General features: G+C 38.9%; 1 protein-coding gene across 19 annotated transcripts in view; it reads right to left on the bottom strand.

The window, feature by feature from the left end:
- The window catches only part of TCF4 (transcription factor 4), a 356,728-nt gene that overhangs the window by 179,930 nt on the left and 153,665 nt on the right, over positions 1 to 23,133 (bottom strand). The window contains exon 1 of one of the 19 annotated variants that reach the window (XM_007191950.3): positions 17,631 to 17,714. The exons of 17 other annotated variants lie outside the window; for them this stretch is intronic. The gene's annotated coding sequence lies outside the window, so the exon portion shown is untranslated. Of the gene's footprint in view, positions 1 to 17,630; positions 17,715 to 23,133 lie in introns of those variants that run through there. One more of the 19 variants, XM_057526296.1, reaches the window with a different exon arrangement.

Below are 23,133 nucleotides of genomic sequence, written 5' to 3'. Positions count from 1 at the left end.
AACATGATTCACTTTGACCTAATATTCACTTGTTCAGCAAATAGAAAGGCAGGTAGAGAGGTCAGTAGAAAGGCAGACAAAACAGACAGAGAGAAAGAAGATACATGAGGTAGAATTTACTCTGACTTCCTAGGAATTTGAACATCTAGCGTCCTGTTTTGGTAATTTCCAAAAATTGGAAGGAAGAAAGGCTATCTATTTCTTTCTCTAGAAGAAATTACGGAAGCTATCCCCTATAGAAGAATTTCACCACCTGGCATTATTTCCCAACTCAACTCCAGCACGTAGACCTGGAGAGATGAATTTTCCTACTAGGATTTGTCTCAATTCATATACGTATCTAAGTTAGGTCTATTCCTTTCATTCTCTTAAAGGTAAAAGGGGTCCATGCAAATAGTAAGGATGTGAGAGAGAGAGAGAGAGCATGAATAAGAATAAATGGGAGAGAGAAGAGAGAGGAAGGGAGGACAATAAGGAGAGGGAGAGGTGGACTGGGAAAGAATGGGGGGGCGGCGCAGGAAGGGAGAGGCGGGGAGGGAGGGATGATCAGAGCACGCATTCATGCCGCACAGAGTCCCCGAAGCACTCTTGGCTGCAAAGCCCCAGCATTCTTTACTATCATATCACATACAGACTGCTTAATCTTAATTTCGCTTGTTAAAAAATATTTATCCAGATACAAAAATAAACCCACTGCAAATTACAAGTTGTCAGGGTTAAAAATCTACTCCTGTTTGTGTGGGGGAGGATAAGAGACCAGCATAGACATGAATCATTCTCAGTAATTTGAGTGTTTCCATGACATCAATGGGCACCCGTCCAGGACTCTGTCGAAGTCTGTGAGGTACCAAACAGGCAGCGCAGCCAGCAGGAGGCTGGGAGGTGCACTTTTCTTTCCTTTTTTTTTTTTTTTTTTTTAAGGATTATGCTCCTTGTAAAGATTTCATCTGTAGCACCCACTTTTACCATCAAATAGATCGCTCCACAGATCCTGAGTGAACACATTTCATTCTGATAGTGTAAGCCTTTAACTTTTATTACATCTTTTTGTTCCCAAATTCAACTATAAATCTGTCCTCAGAACCCAAACCTCTGTTTGGGAGCAAAATAATCAGGGACTGTGGATAAACCCAAGCACCTTCTCAAACCTATCATATCTACTCCTCTAATTTCCTAATGACAAAAAGCAGCCATTTTACAAAGACACCTCATTTCCAAGGGAAAAAAAATATATACATCTTTTGTGTAAATTGTCCATTAAAAATTAGCTATGGTCTTGACGTCGGTCTTCTGCTTAAAATGTCCAGGAACATTTGTTTCAGATAATAAAATTCTCAAGAGCGCTGATAACATGTTTGAGTAGGATTCTTAAGTAACTTATCTGTGCTCGCGAACACAAAAGCTCCTAAATATGTGTGTTTACTCTATGTCAGGCATGGATTTTTGTCACTTATACCCACTGGCTGGCGTGGACAGCTTCTTTCCTCCATCCTTCGCCACCGACCTCCCCCCGTCCCCACGATCACAACGGAGCTTTGAAAGAGCTCAAGATTCTATTTTTCCAATATTTAAAAGAGATAGCAGTGATGAACAAACCCGGCGCGTTCACTGCAGAATTTTCGAGACAACCCTCCAGTACTAGAATGCGACAGCCGCTGCGGATATTTTTTGGCACCAAGACAATGGTGGCACTGCCAAGCCCCATGGCTAAAACTACTCAAAAGAGGCATAAGGGTAGCATTAATCGCTCAAGTCTTTTACTGCATGGAGTACTGTTGTCCATATTTTAAAAACTAAAAGTACCCGTTAGTAACATTTGTTGTATGCCCACCAAGGGGCGGGGGAGATTCTGAAATATATACCAGAAACAAATCTTGTCAAGAATTTGATTCATTTTATACCTAAAAGGACCAAATGTTAAATTTTGCTGCTGGTGACGATTTGCCGTGCATGAAACGAATAATCTAACCTAATGGGGTACACTGAAGGCTGAATGAAAGCTACAAGAGAGGATTTCATAAACTAAGTCGACATATTGGCTAAACAACTTTCTTCTGCAAAAATGATGTATACAAGGAACGAGTAATACTATGTCACAATTTTTTAAATTAAGCAAGAAAAACGCTGTAAATGAGCAGACACAACATCTGTCAATCAATCCTTCTAGAGACAAAGGAGCTCAACGCGCAGCCCCTTCTCTAGAACAAGTCGGCATCTACAGTGAGCAAACAATCAGGAAAGTCAACACGTGTTTTGTCCAAATTGAACCCATCAGCTGTTAAAACCTATATTTAAATTTGATTATTAAAAATGGCACCAATGGGCAATCAATAAAGGAGTCACTTGCTTCTGCTGTTGCCCTTGAAAAACTCAAGCTAAGCAGAAAATATAAGCTGTTTCCAATTATTTTTAAAGACCAATCCTTTTGCTGATTTATTCAATTGTTCTTTATCTTGCTGCCCCACGAAGGAGAAGGAAAAAAAATTTTTTTTAATTTAGGGGGAGTATGATTAACAAATGTCTATTAATTCTAAATTTAATACTTTTATATTCTTACATAATTTTCCATTTGACTTCTAATTTTTCTTCCAATATATCCATGGTATCCTATTGTAAGGGAATGCCATGGGAATTGGATGAGAATGAAAATATTACATGGAGGAAAAAATTGGTCTCGTAAGTTCATTAACTCACAGGGATACATCTAAGAAGTATCACCTTCGGTAGATTACTATACCTGGACAGTTCTAATCCATTTGGAAGGAGTGAGAGACAGGCAAGAATAACTTATCCATAATATGATTTCTGGAGATAAGCTGTGACATAGATGATCCCACGGGTGGTTGACCAGTAGGATAACAACAAGGTCATGTTTGGGTTTGTAGCCTTTCATTCTTAAAAGGCCACTTTTAACATTACATATAAATGGTAGGGGGGCTTCCCTGGTGCCGCAGTGGATAAGAATCTGCCTGCCACTGCAGGGGACACGGGTTCGATCCCTGGTCTGGGAAGATCCCTCCTGCCGCGGAGCAACTAAGCCCGTGCACCACAACTACTGAGCCTGTGCTCTAGAGCCCACGAGCCATAACTACTGAAGCCCACGCGCCTAGAGCCCATGCTCCGCAACAAGAGAAGCCACTGCAATGAGAAACCCGTGCACCGCAACAAACAGTAGCCCCCGCTCGCTGCAACTAGAGAAAGCCCACGTGCAGCAATGAAGACCCAACACAGCCAAAAATAAATTTAAAAAAATAAAAATAAAAATAAATCTTAAAAAACGGTAGGTATTTCACCCACCACTGAAAAAGATGCACCTGTACAGTGGAACATATTATCCTATGAAAAGCCTTGATAAAAAAATTATCTGATGCTGTAGGACAATACCCAGCAAGGCTGTTTCATCGCTAATCCTCATTCTGGAAACTGAAGAACCAGCCTTTTGTTCCTTGCCACCAGACTAAGGAACTCATCACAACCGTGTGTGAATCAGAATAAATCTCTGTCATCCCTGTCCCCAACCCCAAGCCATCTTTGGTTACCCTATAATTTTGGGGGGCACGTTGAAAAGAGTATTTCATTAAACAATAACGGGAAGAGTGGTTCCAAAAATACACATGAGGTTATAATTTACAGTTCTTTCATCTTTCCTGTGCCTGCCTTTTCCTCTCTTGCCCACGTAAGAATACCTGAGTCCTTGTCATGTATTACCCACTACACAAAAGGGTTACGTAGATTGATTCATTCAATCTACACAACAACCCTGTGAGGCACATAATATAAACACCACTTTACAGATGAGAAAACTGAGATACAGAAAACTGCCCAAAGTCACAAAGGCAGTAAGCGTTACAGCCAGGATTCAAACCCTGCCAGTTTGATTCCCATGGCTGGGCTCTTAGCACTATTCTGTGCTGCTGGAATTTAAACTCTGAAAAAAAAAAATCTACAAATAAGCGAGAAGCCCAATACTGAAGACTCAAATCCCAGAGCTCAAAACACTCATGAATTTGATATGAAATTAATGAAAGTGTCTTAGAGGTGGTGATAATTTACATTTACATGGTGTTTTATTCCTAAAAGGTCTCTAGGTACTTTAAAGCTGTGCATATGATGTACACCAGAACCTGTGACGTCACACAATAAACTGCAACCATCTCTACGTTAACTGGAAGCAACTAATTGACAAAAACATGGCAGCAAACTGCATCTCTACACATTCCATATGTGAAGAACATGACTTCATATCAATGCACAGAGAAGAGTGAAAGTAAAAATATAATTATAATATAGGACAACACAACATCACTCACAAGTGTCTTCTGTGGAATACTAGCCCGACAACAGGCTCCAAAAAACAAAAGGGAGGCAAATCAAAAGGCCCAGGAAATATTACAAGCTGTCTATATCCCTCCCTGACAGGCAGAAATATACACTGTATCCTAGCATGTTAAAGCCTCTGAGAAGTCCTGCAGTGGAGACATTTAATTTCATTTAATATAATCTTTCCTAAATTTATTTGAATACACATACCTGCCCCATCTTTTTGCCTATTAACACAAGTCCTGAGGAATCTGAGAAACTACTACTTTAAAAAACTTAACATTTCAAAGCATGCACTGGGTTAATATATGTTGGTAATATTCTATCAAATAAATAAGTTTAACATTTGAATTTTATTTTAATTGACCTAAAAACATCTTTGTCTTGTTGTGATGTTTCCATGCAGATACACCTTTCTGGTTCTGACTAGCCAGTCAACTTTAATTTTCCCTGATTCTAGCTTGGAGGTGAGAGTCTGGGTTTACAAGAAGTCAGAAGTTGACGTTATTCTCCTGATTTCTAAAATTCAGAGAAGACTACTGGTTCTCTCCTGCAGAATCTTACTATACCAGGAGGCATTTAAAAAATCCAAATTTAATAAATTTCATGCTAAAAGAGCTACGACTCAATTCCAGCAGATAAAACAGTCATTCCACAGCCTAGAAAATTCTCTTCATCCCCTTCTTCCTAAATTGAGAACAGAAAGAAAATTTGGGGGAAAATTGATCAGGCACATAGCTTGCAGCAAAGGATGCTGGGAAATAGGGGCCAAGCCATTTTCCCAGGAAAGACTAGCATCAGTGCTCACTTTCACTGATGTTCTTAAATCATCAAAGTAGAACGCTCAGTAACGATCTAGAGCTCTGACCTCAGAAAATTATGAGTTTGGGCTGCTTTTTGTCATTGATGCACCCCATCTCATCCAGACACTGCATTGCCTTCAAAGCAGTGGGTGTACCAAAATTCCAGAGTATCTGGATACTTAAGAGTATCTCGAGGCACCACCAAAACTCTGTATTTGGGGCGATTCTGAACATGGTTAGAATCTATATTCAATTCTCCTTGAAGCCCTCACATTTGCAAAGCACTATATAGTGTGCAAAGTAATTTAACTTACATTATTTAAGACAACAACATCCTAAGAATTCCTTAGATGGGCATTTCAACCCCTATTTTTATAGAGGAGGTCACTAAAATTCAGAAAGGGTAACCCGCTTATAACAAATAAAAGAGGTTGTACAGATATTAAGAGACGAAGCTAGAACATAAATTACCAATTCCTGTACCAAAGCCTGTTTTTACAATACACCGCCACTTCTTGGAGTATTCCAGATGTATTACTGGTTTCTATTGTGGTAACAAAGATGATTCCACCTGTCTTTTTCTCACTATGTAGCACAGCCCTCTCCTCAATTTGTAGTAAGTCAAAGAGGCATTCTCGAGTCCTTTGATGGATGAAAATATTAGAACTGGTAAACATTTTGAGTGACCACCCTCTGGGACACCGAAAATCACCTTCTCAATGCAAAATGAAAGTACTGCCTTAGAGATTATTTCACCTACCCTAGACCAACAACAGCCAGAATCATCCTCTTCCTCGGTGTCACTCTTGGGAGAAGTGCACACATGATCAAATGAGAACACATGAGTTTTATGCTTTCTTTTCCCAGTGCAGGAAAATCTTTCATTGAAAATAACACTAATTCCACAGAGTGTGCAATTAATCAACATAATCATGGGGATAACTTAGCTGTTTGGGGAGGTGTGTCAAATAACTCTTTAAGGCCACTAAAGTGCCACTTGAGCCACCAGAGTAATGATTTTCTGAATCAGCAATTTGTACAAGGGTCCCCTAGGGGCCTGAAGGACTAAGGCTAACCCCGAAATCACTCAACTTACTTCTAATGAGTAACTTACTACTGGTTTTATGTGAATAAGATCTTAATGGCTCTGCCTGCCCTATTTTATATTTTTATTACAGTTTGTGCCTATGGTGACTGGGTATAACCAAGGCAATGAAAGACTTTGTGAGGGCCTCTGAAGAAACAACATATGCATTTGAAATCTTATTTTTTATTTGAAATAACGTAATAGTTTTTCATGTAAAAATGAAAAAGGTCAATCTTGTGATACACACTAAAGGCATCAAAAGCAAACAGAAATAAAATATTTTTGGTGTACTCTTAAGAGGAAAGGAAGATACAGGATGGGTGTGGAGAAAAGCAATCTCCCAAAATTCAATTCTATGGCTCAAAAACCCTGCCCATCATGAAAATCATCAGTAAGACTTTTCTTAAAACAGATTCCTGGGTTCTCTACCCCAGGGGACTTACATTCAGTGGAATGTGGTCCAGAATCTCTATTTGTTTTAAATAAAATTCCACTGGTTGGTCTAACAAGCCACAGATAAGAGTAACCAATTTAAGTGAACAGGTTCAGCCTTCAAGGTTACATTAGGTGAAACTCTAATAAACCTGGTAACCTGTTAGATAACCAAAAAAAAAAAAAAATCAATGACTATCTAATCCAACCTATTTAATTGGATTTTTAAAAAGTAAACAAGTGTTGATCTCCAAGACCCTTTCAGACAGTTACATTTTGTGGGTTAGAGAAACAAGGGTTAGAGAAACCTCTTCCTGGCAGTGTACTAGGCCTTTACATTTGTTCATCTCTGCTCATGAAGATTGGTTGTGTTAAAGAAACTCAGCTCACATTACCAAGCAGATGGCCCTAATAAACAACAGAATTCCAAGACATAAGTGTCCTGGAGGTGAAAGGACATTCCTTCTATCAGCCCCACTGGCCACTGCTCTGAAAGTATCTCTTCCCCCTTTCTACCCTAAGACAGAGGTCGCCTTTAGACTCCAGGATCAAGCTCTAGTGAGCCCGACTTGGTTTGTTAACCTAAAAGGGCCCTTCCACCCATGTATTCCCCACATCCATGCTCTACTGAAGGCATTACAAGTCCATGCTGGGGGAGAGAATCTGGTTCTTTGATCCCTCTGGAGGAGATCGATGACATTTCTGGCCAGATGCAGCAGAGACAATATCATATGAGTAAGACTTTGTTGCCTGGGTCAATTATTTGGAATTTATCAGCAAATTTTAAGAAAATCAGCAGCTACGTTTCACTGTGCAAATTGCTTTCAGGAATAAATTATGTGCTACCCATTAAACTGACGTTCTAACAGAGTCTTACTAATATTAAATGTAAAAAATAATAATGACCAAACTCTGAATTAGGCACATCAGAACACAAAACAGAAGAAAAGGTTTAGTATTATGTTTGTTATAAATTGTCTACGTAGGAAAACTACATATTTTAGCACTACGGCGTGTAAGAGATGGTCTCGGTTTTCAAGCTCAGCTCACGAATAACAATAAGAATATAACCACTATCATCTCTTAAAGAAACTACATGTATTTGATATGATACTCAAGAATGCACAAAAATAAAGGAGGTGGAGGTCTCATGAAAATTTTAAATACAGGTTACACATATGTATAATACAATAAGTATTACATATACACATAAGTATATAAGTAACATTTCTAACCCCAGACAGAAGAGAATCCAAATGTCATCTATAGATGTATCTGTAATATATTAGATAACCATTTCTCAAGTCTTAAACTATATAGGTTTTATATTCCCTAAGTATACAGTACTGAGAAGTTGGGGGTGAAATAGCCCACAATTCAAAATACAACTCAGGACATTCACAGAGCAGACAAAGAGTAGGGAGAATGCCAACCACTGAGCCTGCCCTTCAAGATCAACTTTAAAAGAATGGCCCCATGACGATCAAGTTAGGAAGGAAACAGGACCAAACTACTCAGAGTCCAATTCCCCTGTTAAAGGAAGGTGATGGTTCACAGATAGAATTACACAAACCACTAAGTTCCACACTGTGATGTTTAAGAAAAACCTCCCAATTACTGAATATACGAGCATGACTAAATCAAGAGAGGAAGGCGGGGGCCACAGGAAGGAAGGGGAGAGACAGAGGAAAGGATGATGAGGGAGAAGGCAGAACGGAGGAAGGAGAGAGAAGGGGAGTAGTCAGAACAGTGACCGCATCCTATCAAAAATGTGCAAGAAAATAAAATCTATCACGTGGAATAGATGTTTACAGACAGCAATTTTCAGTTCTGAAGCTTGCAAAAATTATCTTCTGAACAGCTTTGAAAGAGGTCCAAAAACCATGAGATACGGAAATAAATATCTGTAGGGTGGCTCTGTGTACCTACCACGTGTTGGCTGATGGTACGTCAACGACGAACGTTACTCCCAAGGGTTAAGAGTTTAGATGGGTGAAATGTTAGGGAGCAAAGCCAGTAATGTACATTGTCAGGGGTATAATGGGAATAATGAGAGAGCACCTAACACAGCGTCAGTGTGGTAATAGGAGACAAGAGGAAAGACGTATATTCGAGATTCCACGCCAGATACCATTAGAACAGATTTAGTGGGAAATGGATATTTGTTAGAATGCAGTTTGCAGTTATTTGACAATGTTAAAAAAATCAAAGTAAATAAAAACTAATACTTACATGATTTATCCAAAACAAATTTTAAGGTAACTGGTACCTCAGATTGGAAAGATGGAAAACAGCAAAAAACTTAGATGACATTTCCCCCGCTTCTCTAGCTTTAAGTTCTTTGATCATTCCATACGTTTGGGAGATGATTTGGGAGTTTTTTGATGGAATCTGCTTACAAATTAGAGAAATTTGCAAAAACAAAAGAATTGTAAAGATCTAAATGATCCTCGCCACAGAGTAATCACCGAATGGATTCGATCAATTCATTTCAGAGAGATGTAGAAACCACTTATACGTAATTAATTTTTATAAAGAATTTGATGGAAACTTGTGAACAAAAATTGCTGCTATTTTAAAGGCATATTCATTATACAGAGCCCTGGTCTTCACTACCAAGACCCAAGGATACTCTCAACCCAAGCAATGGCGGGGAGGCAAGATGTTCCCTCTGTAACCGCCTTTGTATAACTTAGTCCTGCGACCGGAAACCATCAGTGATTTGCTCCATTAACATCTTACACTCTATAAACAACAACCAAAGGAGCCAAACAAAACAAAAAAAGGTTCCACTCAAACTCCAATTCTCAATGTCTGCCAGGGAGAATAGCTTAATTTGGTCTGCAAGGAAACCAAAAATGCCTTTACAGAACATTATGGTGCAAATACAGGCTCATTTTCCTTCACAAAGCAAGCGAAAACAGTCAAGTCTATAAGGGAGTTCTCTATAAGGCATTAGCTACTACATACAAGGAGTCATGTTTCAAAATTTCAATGATTTATCCTTTTCAAGTCCATTCCCAACTCAGTAAACAAGAATTCTTCTTGAGTGTAATCAGGCCAGGAGGATCTACGAAAGCAACGGGAATACGATTAACGGTCATCTGAAAGCAACCACTTAATAACTCAAGAGTGGCATATATGGGCTTCCCTGGTGGTGCAGTGGTTAAGAATCCTCCTGCCAAGGCAGGGGACACGGATTTGAGCCCTGGTCTGGAAAGATCTCACATGCCGCGGAACAACTAAGCCTATGCACCACAACTACTGAGCCTGTGCTCTAGAGCCCGCGAAGCCTGCGCACCTAGAGCCCGTGTTCCGCAACAAGAGAAACCACCTCAGTGAGAAGCCCACGCACCGCAACGAAGAGTAGCCCCCGTTCACCTCAACTAGAGAAAGCCTGCACGCAGCAACAAAGACCCAAAGCAGCCAAAAATAAATAAATAAATAAATTTATTTTTAAAAAAGAGTGTCGCATACTTTATATGTTATTTGAGCTATTGAGTCTATTTAGCAAAAGCAAACTCCCCCCAAAAAACCCCAGACAAAAAACCCCTTCATTTCCTAATAAAAACAAATTAACTTCCATACTCAGTATTAACCTACAACTTTATAATCACTGCAAATATCTGATTGTGTAAAAATATCAAAACAGGGGCTTCCCTGGTGGTGCAGTGGTTAAGCATCCGCCTGCCAACGCAGGGGACGCGGGTTCGAGCCCTGGTCCGGGAAGACCGCACATGCCGCGGAGCAACTAAGCCCGTGAGCCACAACTACTGAGCCTGTGCTCTAGAGCCTGCGAGCCACAGCTACTGAAGGCCGTGTGCCTAGAGCCTGTGCTCTGCAACCAGAGAAGCCACCGCAATGAGAAGCCCGTGCACCACAACAGAGAGTAGCCCCCGCTCGCTGCAACTAGAGAAAAGCCCGAGTGCAGCAATGAAGACTCAGTGCAGCCAAAAATAAATAAAAATTTAAAAAAAAATTAAAAAAAAAAAATATCAAAACAAAACAAAAAACAAAAAAAAACCAACCTTGAAAAGTAAAAGAAATTAAGAACCCCACATACCAGTCATTTCAATGTGCGCCAGCAGAGGGCACACAAGCCCCAACAAGAGCTGGCTCTGGCCAGGTACCACCCAAATTCATTTAGGACTAACCCTGACCAAAATTTGAATACAGAGAGGGGGGAAAAAAATCATCCTATCAGGGGCATCAATAAAACAAATGTGCTCAGTTTAGGATTAGTAAGAAATATACAGTAGTACACTTTATTATTCAATACTGACTTTAACAGAGATTTCTTAACTGCTTCATGGAAAGTTGTTGTTTAAAAAGAAGTAATTCTTCTTTGTATAGAAGTGAGGTTATATCAGTTCTCAAGGCCACTGTAGTTTTTATAGATCTATATGAAGAATTATCTAGAAAACATGAATTTGTAGAAGTAAATTAAATGTTAAATTTCTAATACATAAACACACATGTTTTGGTAAGTATATTAAATTACCCTTTGCCAATAGACAGTTTCTTTTAGAGTAATTCCATGTGTCATATACAAATCTATTAATTTTTGTAACCCTAGAGCAATCAAATATGTACCATTTTATGGTTAAATTGAGATACATAAGTTACTTATTTTCCCACTGGTTTGTGCTTGATTGATTATTTGTAAGTTGTCTATTCTGGGTCTTTGTATTATAATATTAGCTTTGGGGTTACAGTAGATTTTACCAGAAGAGTATCTCGCAGCTATGTATGTACATGTACGTGTAGAAAGGGCACTGCTTATTCTTTTAAAGGAAGTTATCCTATAGATGCAAAAGTCACAAACTCCTCCTAGCCCTTTCCGAGCTTTTGATTTCAGAAACAATATCACATATTGAAAAGAAAATATGAATTACCTCATGAAAGCAGCAAATTAAAACCAACATCAGATACTGTAGTTTTTACATTTACAGATAAAAGTTAAATAATCCACAGGATGTCCAATCTCTCATTTCAAGTGCATTTGAATAAACAGAAGGTTTCAAGATGGAAAGCTTAGTAGGATAATTAACTGCTAGTTGCCCATCCACCTAAATGATCATTTCAATCCCACCTCACTCACTAAACAAAAACAATGAAGCCATGTAACATCGCCATCAGGTGATTTTTTTTTAAGCATTCTTGGTAGGTTTGAGAGTTGAACTTAATTTACAGCATCTACCAACCAGGTGGTATAGGTTACATGTAGGTCATGATAAATAACACTTATCTTTTGGCCGATATGGCTACACCCTTTCTGCGTAAGTTTAAATGATGATGGTTTATTATTCCAAAGCACTCAATTCTGAAATGTTTACACAATTTGTTAAGTCCAGGCAAATTTAAATGATTCTGACGTGCAGCCCGCTAAGGCCAGCGACGGGGATAATGCCTCTTTACACGGGTAAAATTTTGTGGCATATAGGTCACTCTCTTAAGGGGAATCAACTGTGTGTCTCTTCTTTGCGTTTCCACCACAATCCTTCATCATGCAGCCTGGAGCTGAGAGTGAAATGCAAGAAAGGAGCCGAATGCTCAAAGCAAAAATCTGCTTCCAGGACAATCCATTATATCTGACAAGTTAAATGTTCCATGGTCGGCCATATGGCATCGGAGCAGGCCCGACGATGGAAGAGGGGAACTCGGCAAATGCATCACAATTAAGGAGTTTGGCTACAGACTTTCCTCTGAATTACTTTCTTAATAAATTTTAAATGCTGTTCCCCCAATTTGTAGCTGAATCCCTTTTCTGGGATAATTTTTAAAGGAGTCCCACGATTTCTTTCTCCTCTCCTGACAGTCAATCCTGAACTCTAGAAGGTTAAGGCACACAGGGCCATTTTTATCAAAGGAAGTTTCAAAGAGGAGGACCTGTAGCCTCATTTCAAAAATTTCCAGACAAATTATATGTAGAGCCTCTCTGTTCACTAGATTAGAATAGATGTCAATGAAACTGGTCATTAGAATGAGACATTTACATGAAACTGATAGAACATTAAATAAAACCAGTTTCCATTTTCAAGTCCAAAAAACCTGAAAAGCTGTATAGTCACAACTGGCACGTTTCTGTTTCTTCTGTAGTTTACTTAATATTTACCAGATTAATGAATTAACTGAAGATTGCCTTGGTTGAATTTAGCTCCTCCTAACACCTCACCAAAAAAAAAAAAAAACCTCTGCCTACTTCTGCTAATACCATGTTCTAGAGAAGTCTTAGAAGCTTTCTAAGACACTAATTAAAACCAGGTTGTCTATAAAAATAAATATTTGTTCTTAGAAACAATGTAATGTAAATATAATTTGTATTATAATCAAGGTATGCATTTATTACATTAAGGGAGAAGAAGATGAAATTAATGAAATGACCAAAATAGCATCATTAGGCCACAGTATTCCATTACACCATTCGTCTCAGTAAAGAAAACAAATCCTTTCTGAAGAATTCTCAGGAAGAGAACTGAACCTGTAATAAAAACAGAAAAAGCTTTCTACAGAAGTATCCAAACTCATCTGGTCCAGTGTCAAACATCAATTTTATCAACACCCTCACTTCCTGGGGATAATGCCTTCTTGAGCAAATTTACATAAAACATGATGCATGTGTGTGTGTGTGTGTGTATAAATTATAATGGTAGGTTTTTCTAAACAATAATGACTATCGTTTAAGTATTCACACTGGTTTACAAGCAAGAAATTCATAATGATTAAGAGAAACATGTATGCATCTTTCTGAACGAGAAGACACTAAGACTCATTTCCCTAAACTATTTTCACTCTCCATTTCTCCAGAGGGTCACTATTTCCCTCAAATGTACCCGCTTCTGCCTTAATTAAGAATAACATTATTTCAAAGAGCATATACAGATACTTTATAAAAATGGATCACTTTGCTTTATGTTTAAAATTATGAACATATTTTCTGGTGGTCCTAAAGTTACTATTTGTTACTGTACTCTTATATTTGCATCTCCTTATTTTTTCATATGAGACAATTTATTGAATTACGAAGATGCTTATGTGGGTTATGACTGGCAACTTGTATCAAAAATCAATTGTTATAGCTCTTTGTATTTTACCAAGTGCTTTCACGTACATGCTCTTATAAGCTTCATCATAATTCTGTTAGATAGGTATCATTATTATTATCATAATACTTTCATTCTATATGTAAGGAAAAAGGGAGACTCAGAGAGGTTAATTTATTTGTCTTAGGGCACACAGCTATGAAATGGAGGAGTCATATCTTTTGCCCAAGCCTACCTCTAATGTCAGCATTGTACTGACATGCCATACCATATATTACACGAGGAAGCATGACCATTAAAAAGATATAGGCAAGTATTACTTAGGAATATAAGTACACTTTTTACACATTTTCACTTCCTATTCAAGAAAAGTAGCCAAATTTTTTGGTACTGTGATAGAATCCTATGCTTGGGTTTACTAGGAGGAATGAACACATACTCAACACACAATTACACTTACACACGAGCACATACACACACTAAAGGTAGCCAGGCACACCTCAACACCAACAGAGTGCATCGGGCCGTTGTGTACTGTAGATCCTATTTCTGTGTATCCAGATCCACAATTTTATTACTAATTAAAATGTCCAGACGGCAAAATAACACCTGATCCGAGGGATTTTTAAGTACAGTAATTGTCAACGTTCAGCCCCTACACTGTTAACAAAATTGGCCTGCCCTGAGTTTTATATTTCCTGTTTCCAACCTATCAGTGTAATGCAGTTAAAACTTTAATAATCTGAACGCCAGTATGTCCACATTAAACTCTTTACCAAGAAAAAAAGAGAAAGATCTGATATTTAAATCATCACCATTAACAGAAAGCTTACACAGGCCACATAGCACAGGGAGATCGGCTCGGTGCTTTGTGACCACCTAGAGGGGTGGGATAGGGAGGGTGGGAGGGAGACGCAAGAGGGAGGAGATATGGTGATATATGTATATGTATGGCTGATTCACTCTGTTATAAAGCAGAAACTAACACACCATTGTAGAGCAATTATACTCCAATAAAGATGTTAAATAAATAAATAAATAAATAAATAAATAAATAAATAAATAAAAGAGAAAGTTCATGGACTCCAGTAGAACCGAATGTCACAACACAGCAACACAATTGGGTTTTGTGGGGGGAAAATACATGAAGAAGGCAAAGAGTGAGGCCCTTTCCCTACATCTTTTGTTTCATAGGTTCACTAAGTCATAAACAATTTTTGGATATATTTGTGTCCTTTAATTTGGGGGGAATTTTTATACCACACATAGGTACAGATCTTAATCGTTAAGCAAAATGTTCATTATCTTATAAGCTTTTTAAAAATATGGATGCGGGCATGACCCCTGAATGTCAGGTTAGGCCTTGCTCATGAATAATATACTCCGGGAAATCACAAATGCTTTTAAAATGTTTAAAGCAGTGACTTCCTAATCCTAAGTGGATTCTTTTTTTCTCAAATAAACATTTGTTTTTTGCAAATATCTAGGCTGCTTTGATACGCAAATGTTCTCCTAAACATTTCCACCAGCCAGCCACTGAAATCTCTCCACGGACCCCAACCAATGGGAAAGTTTGCAAGGGAAATAGGAGAAGCAACTGGATGAGAATCCTTCCAGGAATCCTGGCTTCACGGGCCACAAACAAATGTGAATTTTGTTGCAATACCTGAAAGAAAACTTGTGGATGTTTTAGTGAAACAACTCCTTTAAAATTCTCAGTCATGGAGCAGTAATTCTCCCTGATTGAGGCAATAGCTTCTGGGGAGGGTACAACTGATCACCACCCACAGGTTTCCTATTTCAGAGTTCAATAACTCCAGGAAACGTGGCTTGCTGCTGGACAGTGAAAATCTCATCACTTAAAAAAAATTACCCAAAGGAATTAACATCTGCAAAACAGGAAACAGAAAAAGCAGCCAACAGTACCACGACTAGGGTCCCAAATTTGAACAGGTATAATCTTAGTGGAGCACTTTCCAAAATGTTCTCCCAAGGGAATAAACCAAGGAAGATGCCCCTAGAGCCATCTTTAGTATGTAAACAACTCGGGAAATAATGTATGCAAACAAAGGATTTTTCTAGAAATAAAAACAAGAGGATAGCGTTCAAAAGTAACTTGTAAATACAGTACGATTACAATGACTATGACTGAAAACAATCTCCAATACTCCCTTTGCCTTTCATGCTCTACTGTGTAAACACTCCCAAAACCTGCTTTGAGAAATAATGGGATTCCTTGATAACAGGTCAACAAATCATTTCAAAGCATCTCCAGTTTGCTCAGGCAGAGAAGCCACCAGAAGCTAGCCACACTGAAAACAAAACCAAATTTCAGGATTCCGGTTGCTGACACCAGGCTGGGCATTACTGAGAAAGGTAGGAGTTGTAAATTTGGTGGGAGGAACTAACAGTGAATTTATCAAAGCCAGTGGATCGTGGAGCTTCTACAATTAAAATGATCTGCTTCTCCACCAACCTGCTGATCGACACTTGATCCTTTACTTCTCCCATCAATTCCTCATTTACACATATTAAAAGCGGTCAAAGATTTCATCAGATGTGGTTTTGACAATAGCAGTAAAGTGCCTAAAGCCACAGATTTTAATTGAGCCCAAAATACTGATTTGGGGCAGGGGGAGAACCAATCACAGCAGGAAGTGCTTTAAAAGAAAAATGGGGGTGGGAGGGTGAGGAAACATCATCTTGAGTAAGCTACTCTGCACTCAGTTGTACTGTACGAAAAGAAAATAAGGAAGTTCTATAAAATGTCAGAATTAACCTATCGTTTCAGATTGCTTACAGGTGAAATTCTACCATCTGGATGGGCAGTTTGCCTGCATCAAAAACAAGTAAACTAAAAGAAAAAAAAAACCTTCTTCTGCCTGCTGTTTTAACACAATAGATTTTAAAGGAAAGGGGACAGACTCACTCACCATAATCTCCAGATACTGACACACACACATTTACACAACATGTGTGTACACACACACATTCATGTACAAACTGTGACAAAACGAAAGTTGGAAAAAGCAAGAAATTGAAATAAAATTCCGTTTCTCAGATCTCTAAAAGATTAATAAGGAATAAAAATCTAGTCATTCTTAATTGCATAATAGGAAAAAAAGATTCACTTTAAAATTCTCATTAAATAACTCATGATACTCTCTATTTCACTGAGATACTCTAAAAAATAAAACCTAGCATATCAAAGTTTCTACCTTCCCCTAACAAGGCATATTTATATTCTTTCTTTATGCTGGGCTAGCAACTTGGGGAATTATAACTTAACTTTAAATAAACAGGAAACTGCATCTTAGGAACTGCCTGAAGTGGTTTTATATTATTTGAGAGTAAAAATGCTTATTAACTTGATAATTTTTAAAGAAATATGCTTTCATTCTCCCCTTATGCAAACCTTTCTTTTAATCCTTATACAAACCTTTTTTTTTTTAAACATCTGCCTCAGCAAAAATATCTGACGTAGTAATAATCATTTTTTAACCTGAAGATCAAATCTTCCATCCAGTCAGAACTCTGTTTAGGTTTTTTCTTTCTAATGTCAAGAGTGAGATAGAAGTTTCGGTTTAACTTTAGGCTAGTCTGACAAATCATGGTACCAGGTTGGCACAAAGTGGTTATTTGCCAATCTCCAGTCACACATTCTGAAAGCAACACACAGAGGGTTTATAAATTAATAGCTCTCTGTACTGAATGCTTGTCGATATCTCTGGTTCTGGGGTTTCTGGGTATCCATTTGGATTGTACAGTGTCTCTTAAAATTATGTTTGAAGCCCAACACTAAACCAGAAGTGTTAAGTGAGAGAATGATGGGCACATTCCCAAATTCTTACATTAAACCATAAAGGGAATAGATTAAAAAGAAAAAGCACAGAAAAAAAAAAAAAACAAACATGGTCCAAAAAAGAAAAAAAAAAAACAACTCACCCTGAATAGACAAACAGAATACTTGCTTTTCTTTCGACCTTATGGGTAGCACACGGAGGGAGGCACCGGAAGATCGAAGCACAAATACATGATGAGGTGTCTCCGAAAAGCATGAGGATGAATAAACTGTCGTGCCGTAAATTTGCCAGCTAGAGGACAGAACGCAACACGCTGGGGCTTGGCTGTCCTAACATGTTTTACTACGTAAATTTAAAGAGTCTTGAAAGGGAAAAGGAAAGAGGGGGAAAGGTAGAGGGTTTTTTCCTTAATATTACAAAAAAAAGTTTGCCAGAAATTCTCATACTTGGGTCACAAATAAAAGTAATTTCAGGGCTGTTATTAAAAAAAAAAAAAGAATCTAGTTCTCAGGCTAAAACTCATCACATGTTTCCTATGATGGAAATTTAGGGGGGTGGTTTAAAGAGTTAAAGGCTCCCTACCATTAATTTGCATCTGGTGCTTTTAGTGTGTGTGTGTGTTTTTTTCTTCCCTGAAAAGTTGGCAGAGCTGCCGATTTTCCATAATGCAAGCATTTGGGAATTGTGAGCGGAATGAAACCGATCCAATCTCCTGACTGCGACATGAATTTTCATTAATTACAACCTTGTCAGCAAAAGCATTATCAAAGCTGAATATGAAAATGCTAATGAGTCCTCATTTGCATATTTTTCTTTGTTGGAATGTCATTAATTATTACATTTTATGATGATGAATGCAGCTGTCGAAGCTCTCCGATGCATAATTAGCCATCAGAATGCCAGGAGCCGATCAGCATTTTTGGGTGAAAAAAAACAAATTTCACTTGCACTCGTCCCCCATCCCAACACCACCCAACACACAGACACACAGACACACAGACACAGACACAGACACACACACACACACAGCCCTGATGACGACAGTCCTGAGGCCGGACTTTGGGGAAGTTGAAAAGGGCTCGTTTAGAGGGAATTCATTTTTGCTTTAAAATTATTTTGGTTTTAGCCGATAACGGTCTTAGACAATAGAAGCAGCTCTTAATAAAAAAAAATCGTTATTCCAGCTTAATTAATGCCACACTTAATTATAACACCATGATGTCAGTGGTTTTAATTAAGTATTGGCTCTGTTACAAAAAAAAAAAAAAAAAAAAAAAAACCAACTCCCCACTGCAGTTAGAGTCACAGATTTGTGCAAATCATTTCTGCGATTTTTTGGTCTTCCGCGGTTCATGAACTATTCGGATATTAACAGGCAGCATGAAAACTCCAGGCACACACGCGTGCGCAGGAAGGCGCACACACATGCGCGCGCGCACACACCACACACACACACACACACACACACACACACACACCCCAAGCAAAGGGGGAAACCCAGACTTTGCTGCTACATTACTTGGATAGACTTTAGAGCTTACCTACTTGACCACTTTTTTGAGCTAAAGTGTAAGTGAAGATGACAAAACATAGCTCATCCTCTCTCAGCCGCTGGGAACGGTGTTTATAAGTAAAAAAAGAAAAACAACACAGAGCAGATGGGACCATTACACATGACCAAACCAATCAATCACAGATGAAGGGCCCAGGTGCAGCGCAGCCGTGCAACAACGCACCATTTCACAGTCTGTCAGACACACACACACGGTCGTCCATGAGTGACCCTCCTCGGCTCCCCCCGGACCTCATCTGGAGCGCTGCTCCCCTCTCGCCTGCCTACGCTCCAACTGACATCTTCATAATCGCCCTGTCTTTCTATCTGCCGTGGTTCCCGTGAAGACAGGAGCGTGGAAGGGCTGGCGACCGGGGGAGGGAGGGAGGGGGAAGGGAGACTGGGGAGGGGAGATAAGGACAGGGGCTCCCATCATTGTCACTTACGAGGAGTCCAGCCTTCTTCCTTCTGCCATCCCCACGGCCCCTCCCTTCCCGACCACCATCACGATCGCTTCTCCGATCCATCATTAAGCTCATTAATTTTTAAGGGTGACTGCTTGGTTACAGCACCCCAACTGTCTGCCATTAGACATAGAAATTTTGTTTGGGGGTCTCCCGCCTCTGAGGAAGGGAGATGTGGGGAGCTGGACAAAGTCACCCTTTGATGTAAATGTTAGAAACTGATTCACTGGAAGTGCGGAGCAGTACTTTCCGTGGTCCCCCCCCAAAAGGGGTTCAGATGAAATCCTTGTTACTCAAAAGACTCTGGGGAGCCAACTCTGTCCTAACATTTTGTGTATTAAATAATCCCTGTGGCCTTTGGCGTCCTATGTCACAGACTCATACAGGAATCAATGAACCCAAATGAAATTGTACATTTGCAAGGGTCACGGGCTATCCTGGCAATACAACTGAAAAACCAACTCAGACACAACAAGTTAGGATAGGCTCCCTGTTTTAAACTCAGAATTCCTAATTCCCAGCCTAACTTTTTGTGGCTTTTCACCTTTCCGTTCCTTAAAAGAAGCACACACACAAACAAACAAAAAACTCAGTGGGGAAGAAAGTAACAAGTAACCAACAGAATGCACTGAAGCCCACCTACCTACCACCTTTGAAAAAAAAATCTCTTTACATCACACCAGAAAAAGAAAGACTGGTTTTATTAATTCAATATAGTCTTTAATCATGAACTCCTTCTTAAACCTGGGTAATTTATAACCAAGTTTTTGAGATCTATTATAGAGCACAAATATTATAAGAAATCACCTCCGTTTACTCAAAGAACTGAAAAAGGATACTTTCCCCAGCTTTAGGAGATGACTGCTCATCCAGTGATTGAATGCTCTCAACAATTTATAATTTATTTTGCCCATTTGGAGATGAGAAGGAGTTTAGGAAAGCACTCAAACCCTACAAAGGACAACTATATGACTGCAAAATAGCTTAAGGGATTTATGTCCCAAAATGCTCATGACATTTTAGTCTTTACTGGAAAATTTACACTGAGAACAAGAAAAAGTTAATCAAAATAGACCATGCAATTCAGCCACTCTAAGGATTAAGTCAAGTGTCATTTATGTGCAGTTTCATGTAATGGTATGAAAATAAAGAGTACAGGCTAAGTTGGGTGAGAAAGTGTCCTACCTAAAATCTGCATGCCATTCCATTTACAGGCAAAGGCAATTTTCCAGAACACTAGGCAGATTGGATTCGTTGAAATGAAAGCTTTGTCTCTTAGCATGGACCCTACCATCAATTCAAACATGTTCTCAAAATGGTTTGATGACACACTTGTTTTTGGTTTTTGTTTTTTTTTTTTTCTTTTGAGGATTCAGTCTGCTTCTCATCTCTTAACCATCTAATTTGTCCTTCGGAAACTTTTAAATATTGAAGTCATCATGAATCTTTCTGTTCCCCAATGCGTCCTGTAATTTCAACGCTTGGTCCTTGTTAACAAGGAACCTCATCCCTGAACTCTAGAAGAAACACAGAGAACGTATTTATTAAAATCTTCCACAGCTATGTAGAAAGGATCACCTTGTGTTTTGAACGCATATTTTTTTTTCCTCAAGGAACAGTCTCTACACATTTGCATTAATAAATTTCTATTTTCAAGCTCAATAGAACTTGCGGTACAAAAAGCAGATGTGTATGTTGGATTCTTTCAAATTAAATTTCCAAAAGCAGAGTCTATTCTAGCTCAAGATCAAAGGAACTAAAACATGATCTCCTCCCCCTTCCAATATAATTACAGAGATTTCATTTCTTTTGTTACGATGAGCACAACAGGTAAATTTCAAACCTGAAGGGTCATGATCAGGTGATACCGCTCAGCTTTGCTGGGCTGCTGAATGGCTCTGCTCGGCGCCCCTGCTGTTTAAACTCCCACTCTACAGGAAGATGGGAAATGCCTCATGCTCTTCTCTACTTTATTCTTGGAGATCTGTTTCCTTTTCGACCCTCAGGACTATGCAGAAGAGTTCTCAGATGGACACAACAACCCACTGGACAGCGGGATTGTTCCAAAGGAGGGTGTGTCCATCCTAAAAGGCACGTCAAGGAAAAAAATCACATTTGTAGGTGTCCTTCATTGGTAGGCTGGCTAAAAACCCTTTGGGAAGTAGATGGGGAATAAATAATAAATAATGAGGAGTGACACTGTGAGAAATGTCATATCCTGGCAGCCCTGTGAAAAGACACGGCCCTGGGGAGAGAGAAGAAAGAGATGCAACCCACAAAGTCATCCAAAACTGAGGTTCGAAAGAAAATCTGTTCCACTTTGGAATGATTAGCATGATCTATTTCTTTGGGGAATATAGGTAAAGAGAGAACAAAATTTAATGTCAAAACCCACAAAAAACAGAGAACTTTGGGAAAGAACAGCCTCTAGGCTTAAACATCCTTGAGAGCAACTACATTGTACATATGTATTTCCATCTCCCTTTTAAAATTCCTGGTACCTCATTTCATCCTTTGCTGCCCATAGGCATCTGTTCCCCTCTAATTATTTGCCATTTAGAAAAACTCTGCTTAAATTCCTTGTGCATCTGTCCCTTGCTTAGTGTATATTTGTGATGCTTAAATATGGTGCCTGATATTAGAGCAGCCATGCATAGAAGTACAAAAACTTTCCCATCACCGAAAAATGTTTCAGCATCCTCTCCCCCAAAACATATACACAAAGTAAATTCAACATTACCAGGATTTTATAAAATAAGTACGTACTCCAATATACATTGTGCACACGTGTGCACACACACACACGCACATACATACGCTCCTCAAAGACTTGGCTGTTGGTAAACAAAACTTCTAGTGTATCTTCCAACCAATGCCTTCACAATATAAATGCCAGTAATAATGTCCTTACCAAAATATAGTCTTTTACTTTTAACTAGCTAGGGTCTCCTAGCTCCTGAAATCTTTTGCTAGTCTATGAAATGGAATATGATTATTTTGCATGGAAATATTCTTATTTTAAGGATATTTCCTCTTGAGAATATAGGGAAAAAACCTGAAAAATTAGACATAGTTTGTTAGCATCAAAAATCCCAAATCAAACAGGTTTAATTCGTTCCTACATCTCTTCCACACATCCTTCTTTCTCTTTGCCCATTCCTTCCTCTTTCCACCCTTCTTCTACCTCTTCACCCCTCCAGACTCCCTCCCTTAAAAGAGAGGTACTGTATGAGGGAAAAACATTGGATTGGGAACATGGAAATGTGGCTTCTGAATTTAGTTTTGCCAATAATTAGGTGGGATCTGTTTCCTTATCTGAATTGGGATAAAAGATCCCTATGCTGAGGAATAATTACTAACATTAGTATTAATAACAATAATAATAGTTTACTCTATGCCAAACATTTTGCAGTGCAGTGGGGTGATTAACAGCATGGATTTGGGAGTCAAAATGCCTGAGTGTGAATCCCAGATCCACCTCTAATGAACTGATGACCCTGGCAAGTTACTGAATATTTCGGTGCCTCCATTTTCTCATCAAAAAAAAAAATAGGATGGGGCTTCCCTGGTGGCGCAGTGGTTGAGAATCTGCCTGCCGATGCAGGGGACACGGGTTCAAGCCCTGGTCT

Source organism: Balaenoptera acutorostrata, chromosome 13 (genome assembly GCF_949987535.1).
Source record: "Balaenoptera acutorostrata chromosome 13, mBalAcu1.1, whole genome shotgun sequence".
NCBI classification, from domain to species: domain Eukaryota; kingdom Metazoa; phylum Chordata; class Mammalia; order Artiodactyla; family Balaenopteridae; genus Balaenoptera; species Balaenoptera acutorostrata.
Note: the sequence above shows the minus strand (reverse complement) of the source record. Positions and strands in the feature narration are given on the sequence as shown.